General features: G+C 36.0%; 1 protein-coding gene and 1 long non-coding RNA gene across 4 annotated transcripts in view; one reads left to right on the top strand and one right to left on the bottom strand.

The window, feature by feature from the left end:
- Nucleotides 1-6,080, bottom strand: part of LOC136850823 (uncharacterized) — a 206,472-nt gene extending 200,392 nt beyond the window's left edge. The window contains exon 1 of the long non-coding RNA XR_010856759.1: nt 5,669-6,080. This is a non-coding gene — a long non-coding RNA (uncharacterized lncRNA). The remainder of the gene's footprint in view (nt 1-5,668) is intronic.
- LOC136850822 (putative neural-cadherin 2) overlaps nt 1-10,000 on the top strand; it is a 774,623-nt gene that overhangs the window by 250,366 nt on the left and 514,257 nt on the right. The window lies entirely within an intron of this gene.

Raw genomic sequence — 10,000 nt, 5'->3', positions numbered from 1 at the left:
TTTAGGCCAAAGGCCATGCAGTGGGGCCTATGAGGTCATTCAGCGCTGAAACGGAAACTGAGAGTAAGAAGGTTTGAAATGGGTAACATGAGGAAAACCTCTCAGTTGCACTATGACTCAATTGTTAGGAGAGTGTTGAAAGGAAGTTGGAAGCACGAGAATATGAAAGGAGGTACAGTAAAAGGAACGGAAGGGGTTATAGCAGCTAGGGGCCAAAGGCACATTGCAAAGAACCTTGAGTAATTCCTACAGTGCACCGCATGAGGTGACTTACTTTTATAGCCCAGGCCCGATAAAATCAAACATAAACCAAATAGAAGTAGGAAGGATGAACCTCAAAAGCAAAACGAAAGCAACAGAACTGGAAGCTTCCTTAATTGAGGAAGACAAGCTATAAGGCTCCATGAAAATCTGAAACAAAAGAATTAAGGAAACTTCGGCACAGTCGGGTTTTTGTACAACGTATAATGCTGTATGAAACTCTCAGCCACGGCCCATAAAATTCTCAGCCACGGCCCATGAAACTCAGCCACGGTCCGGTGGTGGCCTGTGTTGTTTGCACCTATAGCGGTGCCATACGCACGATCATGGCTAAATTTAATTTTAAATAAAATAAAAACTACTGAGGCTAGAGGACTGCAATTTGGTATGCTTGATAATTGAAGGGTGAATGATCAGCATGCCAATTTGCAGCCCTCTAACCTCAGTAGTTTTTAAAATCTGAGGGAGGACAGAAAAAGTTCGGTTGGACAGATAAATGGCCATCTCCATAATAGTTTTCTTTTACAGGAAACTAAAATTCTCAACTTTTGCAGTAAAAGGATAGAAAAATCCTTCACTAAGTCCTGTAATCGTAAGAGGATTAGGCAATTACCAAGAGCAAGTGTGGAAAAAAAAACGGATAAATAGACCGATTAGTACTTTTTTTCCAATTTGCGTATCATCGTGTCATTGAAAAACTTTTGGGAGAGTTTCCATGAGGTAAAGTTCATCCTCTGTCTCTCTCTCTCTTTCTGGAATGTAATCACACGCACACACACATACATATATATGGATGTATAATTATGCATACATATCTTTATGTATATTTATTTACACATACACATATATATATATATATATATATATATATATATATATATATATATATATATAGAGAGAGAGAGAGAGAGAGAGAGAGAGAGAGAGAGAGAGAGAGAGAGAGAGAGAGAGAGAGAGAGAATTATACATATAAATATATATATAATATAGAAATATATTAATATATATATATATATATATATATATATATATATATATATACATATACATATACACACACAAACATTCATACACACATCCATACATACACGCTCATTTCCCTAACACCCATCCCCACTTTATAAAAATAACCAATAACTCCCAGAGTGACACACTTCGTTAGCACCTACTACCAAAACAAAAAATAAAAAAATAAATAAATAAATAAATTAGCGAAATGAGTCTAAAGAGAGACTCACCTTAGAATTAACTCCAGTTCTATGAGCCTCTCTCTCTTTGTCTTCCATCCTGTATTTGCAATAGTCTCACGCTCAGTTGAACGATCGAGACTTACGTATTAAGCTCGTGCTATTATCGGTAACGTATTTATTATGTCTATTGCTCGTGTGAATAATGAATCTGGGTTTATCCGTTTACACTTGAAACTCTGAACAGGAATATCTATTACTGAAGGAAATACCGGTGGAATGAATGGAAATTACTTCCGGTGCTGTGAAACGTCGTTTATCTGCCACTCTTGAACTGCTGAGAGAGAGAGAGAGAGAGAGAGAGAGAGAGAGAGAGAGAGAGAGAGAGAGAGAGAGAGAGAGAGAGAGCGAGAAGCGTTGTTAATCTGGCACTCTTGAACTGCTGAAACAAATGCGTACAGAGAGAGAGAGAGAGAGAGAGAGAGAGAGAGAGAGAGAGAGAGAGAGAGAGAGAGAGAAAGCGTCGTTAATCTGCCACTCTTGAACTGCTGAGAGAGAGAGAGAGAGAGAGAGTTAATCTGACTTTGAAGAGAGAGAGAGAGAGAGAGAGAGAGAGAGACAGAGACAGAGACAGAGAGAGAGAGAGAGAGAGAGAGAGAGACGTCGTTAATGTAATCTTGAACTGCTTTAAACTGCTAAGAAGAGAGAGAGAGAGAGAGAGAGAGAGAGAGAGAGAAAGCGTCGTTAATCTGCCACTCTTGAACTGCTGAGAGAGAGAGAGAGAGAGATGCGTCGTTAATCTGACTCTTGAACTGCTATAGCAAATACCTAACAGAGAGAGAGAGAGAGAGAGAGAGAGAGAGAGAGAGAGAATTTGCCGTTTTATTAATATTGTGGTGAAGGGTGAGGCAAATGTGTCATGGCCGCCACATTTCTGTTAATGGTAATGCATGAGGTTTATTCTCTCTCTCTCTCTCTCTCTCGCTTAAATAGTTGCTATTCCAGTCCCGCACGGAAAAAAGGGTTCCCTCTCTTGACCTAACCATTGGATATCGTATAATTAAAAACGGGAAGGTCTCCATAATGTAATTCATAAGTTGTAACCTCTCTCTCTCTCTCTCTCTCTGAAGTAATGCTGCTGTTTTACTGGCGCGCAGACACGGGTTGCCTCTCTAGACCTAACCACAGAATATCTTATAAAACGTATGATTTAAAGTATGTGAAGGTCTCGACAGAGTTATTTATGTGTTCTCTCTCTCTCTCTCTCTCTCTGAAGTAATATTGCCCTTCCAGTGATGCAAATGTAACGGTTGTTTCTGTATACTGAATGTCGCACAATATAATTTAACAAAACAGGAAGGTCTCGAGAAGACAATACATAAGATGTTCTCTCTCTCTCTCTCTCTCTCTCTCTCTCTGAAGTAATATTTCTGCTCTAGTGGTGCAAATGTAACGGTTGTCTCTAGACCTAACCGCTGAATATCGTATGATGAAAAAAACAGGAAGGTCTCCACGGGGTAATTTATAAGATGTATTCTCCCTCTCTTTCTCTCTCTCTGCCATAGGACCACGTAAAGGCATCCGCTGCTTCCTAACATTCTTACACATGAAATTACGGCTATAGCATAAATTCTTGAGCCAAGTTTTAAACTCGTACTGGGGTATTTTATACATAATTCATCGAATCACAAACATTTTTGGAACCTTTAAAAGATGCTAATTTTATCAAGTATTTGCATACATAAAGTAAAATATATTTAAGCAAAGGACTGACTTGAGCCTGAGAATTCAAATTACGGTCGAAGGGCAAAGCCGATTTCACTAGGCCTATAGCAGAGGAAGATAATAAGGCAATACGGTTCGCCATAATAACGCATAAATATCAATCGAATAATAACAAAAATATACATAAGATGAATTTAGTTTGTCATTGGAACAACGAACTCCATTTTTCCGAGGCAGAAAAAAAGGAAGAACTCAGGAGTATTGAGTTTTCAAACTCACACTTTTCAATCCTCATATTTATTTCCACGGGTGGAGGAGGACATAGGATATGAAGGTTTATGTATATACAGTCCCTCAGAGACAGGAAAAATGTATATTTTTTGCCTTAGAAGGCGTATAACGACATATAAGTACACGCACATGCACACATTCACACATATACAGTATATACACGATTATCCATATATATATATATACACATATACATACAGTATATAATATATATATATATATATATATATATATATATATATATATATATATATATATATATATATAGTATATGTATATATACATATGTTGTGTGTGTTTAACTTCAACATGATCACCCTTTAAAGAACACTAAATGTAATTTTTAAAAAAATCCGTTACCTACCCCTGAGGGTATACCAATAAAAACCCACCACGGCCAAGTCCAACTTTGTAAACTAGACCACTACATCTCTCTCTTTACGATCCTTCTCGTCCAGTTTTGCAAAACGCAAAAAAAAAAAAATAAAGCATAGCAAAGATGAAATAAACGACAAAAGGTATAATGGTCGTTCCTCACTGAGATAAATGTCGCAGCGAAAGCCGAACGTCGCTATGAATCTCGGCTATTGGCACTTTATTTTAAGAGTTACCGTTTGTGGTCGGACTTTGCTCCTCGAAATGCTGTCGACAGAGGTCGTGCTTCTTCTTAAGTGACCTTTTATGGCGTACCCCGATACTTTAGCGCCATTTAATCCGGGCAGACTTCTTTGTCGGAATGTAAACATAATATATTTTCACCTTATCCACTTTATCTTTGTAATTTCGACCGCGACGAACTTCGATGTGGTCGAATACTGGTCCTTGAATAGGTCTAACGTTTACCTTTTCACACTATGAGTACGTATTGGTCTAACGTTTACCTTCTTAACGAACACATATTTTGGCTACGACGAACTGGGTCGAACGGTTGTAAATGGACCCTTTTCACCCTGCGAATGCATATATTGGCACATAGCAGTGTCGAATAGTTGTTAATGGACCGTGTTCACCCTACAAATGCACATTTTGGTATATAGCAGTGTCGAATGGTTGTTAATGGACCTTTCTCACTCCACGAATTCACATTTTGGCTTCGGCAAGCAGGGTCGAATGGCTGTTTATGGCCCTCTTGCGAACCTAAAACTACTATTTATGGTTAGGTTAAGAGACGCTTCCTCCAACGGCAATATAATCCTACTCTGTTCCTGTAACGCTTCTTGGCTGCCTTTGCGCGTTTAGCTCAATATCAATTCACTCACAACAAAGTTAATCTTGTTTTTATTTGCTACTTTTGGTAAAATGAACATTCAATCAACGGTTCTCACCACTATGCTGTCCTTGATAATCACACAAACTAACAAAATGACATTTTCAAATGATCTAATCTTCAAATGATGTAATCAAGTACTATATCCTAGGCTAATGAATTGGACTACTTCTACTTTTAGCAACAAAACTTTTGTAGTAATCTGTTGATTACTACACAATTTTGTTTCAAAAGTGTGTAGTAATCAACAGATTACGATATAAGTGAAAACTAGGCTGATGATCACTGTATTACGCATGACTGCATAAATTCGCTTTATGAAAACTGCACGTGCATACAAAAAATAACGGTAAGTGGCTCCGTGCATATCGGCATTCCAACGTGTAAATATCACAAACAGAATAATGAACAGAACCATTAGCTGAATAATAACTAATAAAACCAAAATAGCTTTGTTATAAGTGATAAAATAAGCTTTGTTATAACTAATAAAACCAAAATGAGTTTTGTTATACGCGATTTACCACTAAAACAAAATGGCCACACTGGTAACAAGGAAGTGTAACAAACTTTTCCCAACTTAGGCTATAGGTTAGGTTCGGCTCTGCACGATGTCATCCTTTCATTATACTTCTTAGTATTAGTTTTAGATGAGCTTGGAAAGTAATGCAAACCTCTCCACCCAACTGCAACCAACCACAGTTAACAGCGCACCAGGTACAAGTTCAATGCACACTGGATTTATCATATAACTGGCAACTCGTTTTCCTTTGAATATTTGACGGAATAAGCTCAGGAAAACTATGCCATGGGAATAAATACCTACACACACACCTTATACACACAATCTGCTTCTAGTAATCTAGTGAATATACCTGAGGCCGAAAAATGAAACAATAATAAGACTGGAGGCCGAAAATATAATGATAATACTTACCTAAACAATCCTATTAGCGAAACCGGTCAACGAGGTCCATGGCCTGTCAAATGGGTCTTCTTCGAAGAATTCGGTCATTTGGCACTTGTCGCTCGTCTTGCTCGGACGTTCTTTATGTACTGGTGAGTGATTTCGCAACGCGCGGTGATTTAAAGCTACTTAGTACACTGTAAAGTTACTTATTGCATTGACAGTGATGGCGCCATCTTTGATCGTTTTGGGAGCACGTGCTCTGAGTTGTTTCTACGCCGTCACTGCACTCGTTAGTAGTTACTCTTCATATCACTAGCCGCTAATCACGAGAAGCACGTTGTTACCGAAGTGACTGCGTTATTTCCACGGTCATCTGCGCAAGCAAGTCGTCTTCAAGGTAAGTTTGGCTGCACAAAACACTGGACAAGCGTACATTATGGAAAAGTGATGTGGTATGTTACCATGTATTCGGAGAATTAGTAGAGGTTGGAACTCCATTTATTTTTATCCATATGGCAGGAAGTTTGTCGATATAAGGGAGTATATCTAATTTCCATTTATTGTACAGTACATTTCCATGTGCTGATGGCATAGAATAGTCGGTGTCAACAGATCCGATATCGATATATTGTCGTCCATAAACATTGCGCCATGGCAACACTGCTGATGATGCCAGCCGCTGACTGGCTTAGTTCCGTCGCGTTCGAATGTACTTAAACTGACTTTGAATTACAACAAAAGAACTTTTGTATATATAAAACAAGGGATTATGGAAGAAAAATAATGCAGAAGTAAGTTTAATGATCTATACGTACGTCCTGATGAGTTAGTACAAATAAACCTGAGTTATATTGCTATAAAAATTACCAGTAAAGAATTTCAACACACGCGAACAACGGATATTTGAACTCAGAGCTTCAGCTGAAGTGAACTGTTGTGTTAACCCAGTGTGGCAGACTGCACTTTTACTCGCGTTTAATGTATAACATGTAATATTCCTACCTTTTTATATTCAGTATATATTACGCGAGCATAAATTAAAATGTAAGAAACTGATGTAAATATGTTAAAGACTTGAGGGCTCAATTTTTAAAATAGCGGTTGTTATAAGCAGTAAAGTCACAGAAGACTACTGTAGTGCCTGTACATGTTAGTTACTCTTGCGATGCTAAAAGGTGCACCGTTTCTCCAACGGCTTTTGAAGTACGTTTCTCCCTTTTCTCACATTCGTCAGTTTATTGACAACAAACCCAGAAAACCGTATAACCATCGTCGGGCTCTGTCTTCTATTATCGATCTATTATTTTGTTGACACTGATAGAATTTATGAGCGGGCAAGGCTGGCCTGAGGTGAAGCCAGCATAGGCCTAACTACGAAATGCATCCTTTCTCTCCCTCTCTCTCTCTGTCTCTGTCTCTCTTACTAAACACAGCAAAAGCTTATCATCACTGAAAATGTATTTGTTGATCCAAAGATAGGAATTCAAAAAATCTATCTTCGATGGCGCATTTACAGATTTACGTTTTCCTACGGTGTGCCGATTTTGCCTTTAACCGGGGAACGCTAATAAAGGCTCATAAGTCATTTGGAAAAGCTAAGCCTAACTGAAAATCCTAGTCACTTTTCAATTAGCACTAACTTGTAAAGTTGCAACGAATGATTTTAGTGTTCAGTCATGTGAAAAATGCCGAACTTCCCCAATTAATCAACGGTAGGAAAAAGTCTAGGCCTAGACCTATATTACGATACTTTCAGACAACGGGATCATCCTTCGCTCTCTCTCTCTCTCTCTCTCTCTCTCTCTCTCTCTCTCTCTCTCTCTCCATTCTAAAAGACTGTGAAGCAAATATTTTGAGGTGATTTTAAATGAAAATTTAAGTTTATTGCAGTAAACTGAAGACAGGGACAGGGAGAAATGTGTTAGCACTAATACTACAGTGGAGGTTGTTGACTTACTGGCTATGGATATTAAACAATAAATGTTATGGCCGGCAGTAGAAAGAAAAATATGGGTGTTAGGAGGGTTTTTGGTTGAACGTGTACGTGTGTAAGGGTAGGGTGTACTATGGTGTATGCTTGGGGAATAACAGTGTACCCTATATGAGTGTGAGAATGTATGGCGTTCTGTCGAAAATATTAGAATAGGTAGTTTTAAAAGCTGGTGTAGAATTTCCAAAACTTATTTTTTATGGTATTACGTTTTTGTGAAATGGAAACGCCAAGTGTTTGTATAGAATGTGGAAGAGAAAGGCAGGTGAATAAGTGAGTATGAGATAAATGCAATAAAAACAAAGAAAATAAATAGGAAATGAAGCATAGCCTTTAACGGAGTAATCATTATTATTAGCCTAGCCAGAATCATTATTGATTATATATATATATATATATATATATATATATATATATATATATATATATATATTGATAGATATTAGATTTCATTAATACCAGTAACAAAACGTATATTGCAGTCGAAGTAATCTGATCAAGTTTTAGTAATTCTTCACCGTTAAACATCTTTACCGGTAATTATTTCTTGAAATTAATTAATATGCCAAATAACTCCGTTACATAATCACAGTGACCTTTGAATCAGTTCGAACAGTTGTCTGTCGGATTAATTAGGCACACGGATATCAACACAGCCTAATAAGTAATTACCGGCTCTATTCAGTTATGTAACCGTAATTCAGTAGACGTAATTATATGGGGCTTTCAGAATCATCCTTTTCCATTTATCAAAGGGCATATGGCTTCGGTCTTGCTTTGTGTGGGAAGTATTGATTATCACGTAGGCTAGTCATAGGTCAATGTGTGTGTGTGTATATATATATATATATATATATATATATATATATATATATATATATGTATGTGTGTTAACTTTATCAATTACACAAATGTTCTGTGCATTAGTAGAATTACTAAAAGGACCTCATTCAAACTGGACGTACTTGATAATGTGGACTGTTTGTCCAAGAAAGCTTGTAACTTTTTCTGATTAAATACTGCATTTGATACCATCCAGTTCGAATGAGGTCCTTTTTAGTATATATATATATATATATATATATATATATATATATATATATATATATATATATATATATATTGTGTGTGTGTGTGGGTTTATATTTATATACATATAATTGATATATATATAATACACACACACACATATATATGTGTGTGTACGTATTTATTGTATGTTTGTATGTACGTGTGTATGTATACAGCAAGATAAAACAAAAATCTTTATGACATTCTCTAGGCCTATTAGGAAATTTTTGTTATATATATATATATATATATATATATATATATATATATATATATATATATATATATATATATATATATATATATAGTGTAAATTAACAGGTATGCAGAGAGAGAGAGAGAGAGAGAGAGAGAGAGAGAGAGAGAGAGAGAGAGAGAGAGAGAGAGAGAGAGAGCACCAAGACGCACATCAAGATGGTGCATATGCTTCCTTGATCGTGATGAGATTTGCCCTAAGGCTCTGCGATCTCCCATTAATGTCTAGGCCTCATAAACCTTCAAAGCGAAGGTCATCAGTAATGGCTATGACCCGTTTCATCTCGAGTTCCAACGGAGCCTAATCTTGTTAACGTGTAAAGTCAGTCTTCAGTGAATTTAACTAATAATGATAATGGTCATACGTTCTTAAGTTATCCGGAAATATCATCATTTTTTGAGATTCTATTTGTAGTTTGGGGTGTTAAAGAAAATACTAAGCATAAGGTTTATTTAGGTTGTAAATAATAACAATAATAATAATAATAATAATAATAATAATAATAATAATAATGGAATTTAACTAACTAATAATGATGATAATAATAATGATCATATGTTCGTAAGATATCTGGAAATATCATTCGTTTTTTGAGGTTCTCTTTGTAGTTTTGGGGGTATCGAACAAAATACTGAGCATAAGGTATGTTTAGGTTGTAAAAATAATAATAATAATAATAATAATAATAATAATAATAATAATAATAATGGTGTTATGTTCGAAAGATATCTGGAAATATTATTTTTTTTAATTCTCTTTGGAGTTGGGGTGTAGAACATTATCATGGGAATAAATAAGGCATTGCATTTATGTTATAATAATAATAATAATATGTTTGTAAGGTATTTAGAAATATAACTTATTTTGGGGGGTTGTAGACCATTATCATGGGGATAAAGGAGGTATATTTCAGTTATGAATAATAATAATAATATATTTGTAAGTATTTGGAAATAATTTAAGCGTTAAGGTACATGCATTCGTGAAATTCTCTTTTGGAGCATAAAGGGATTATATTTAGATTTTAAATAATAATAACCGT

This window comes from Macrobrachium rosenbergii, chromosome 22, assembly GCF_040412425.1.
Source record: "Macrobrachium rosenbergii isolate ZJJX-2024 chromosome 22, ASM4041242v1, whole genome shotgun sequence".
NCBI lineage: Eukaryota > Metazoa > Arthropoda > Malacostraca > Decapoda > Palaemonidae > Macrobrachium > Macrobrachium rosenbergii.
This window is presented reverse-complemented; position numbering and strand designations above follow the sequence as displayed.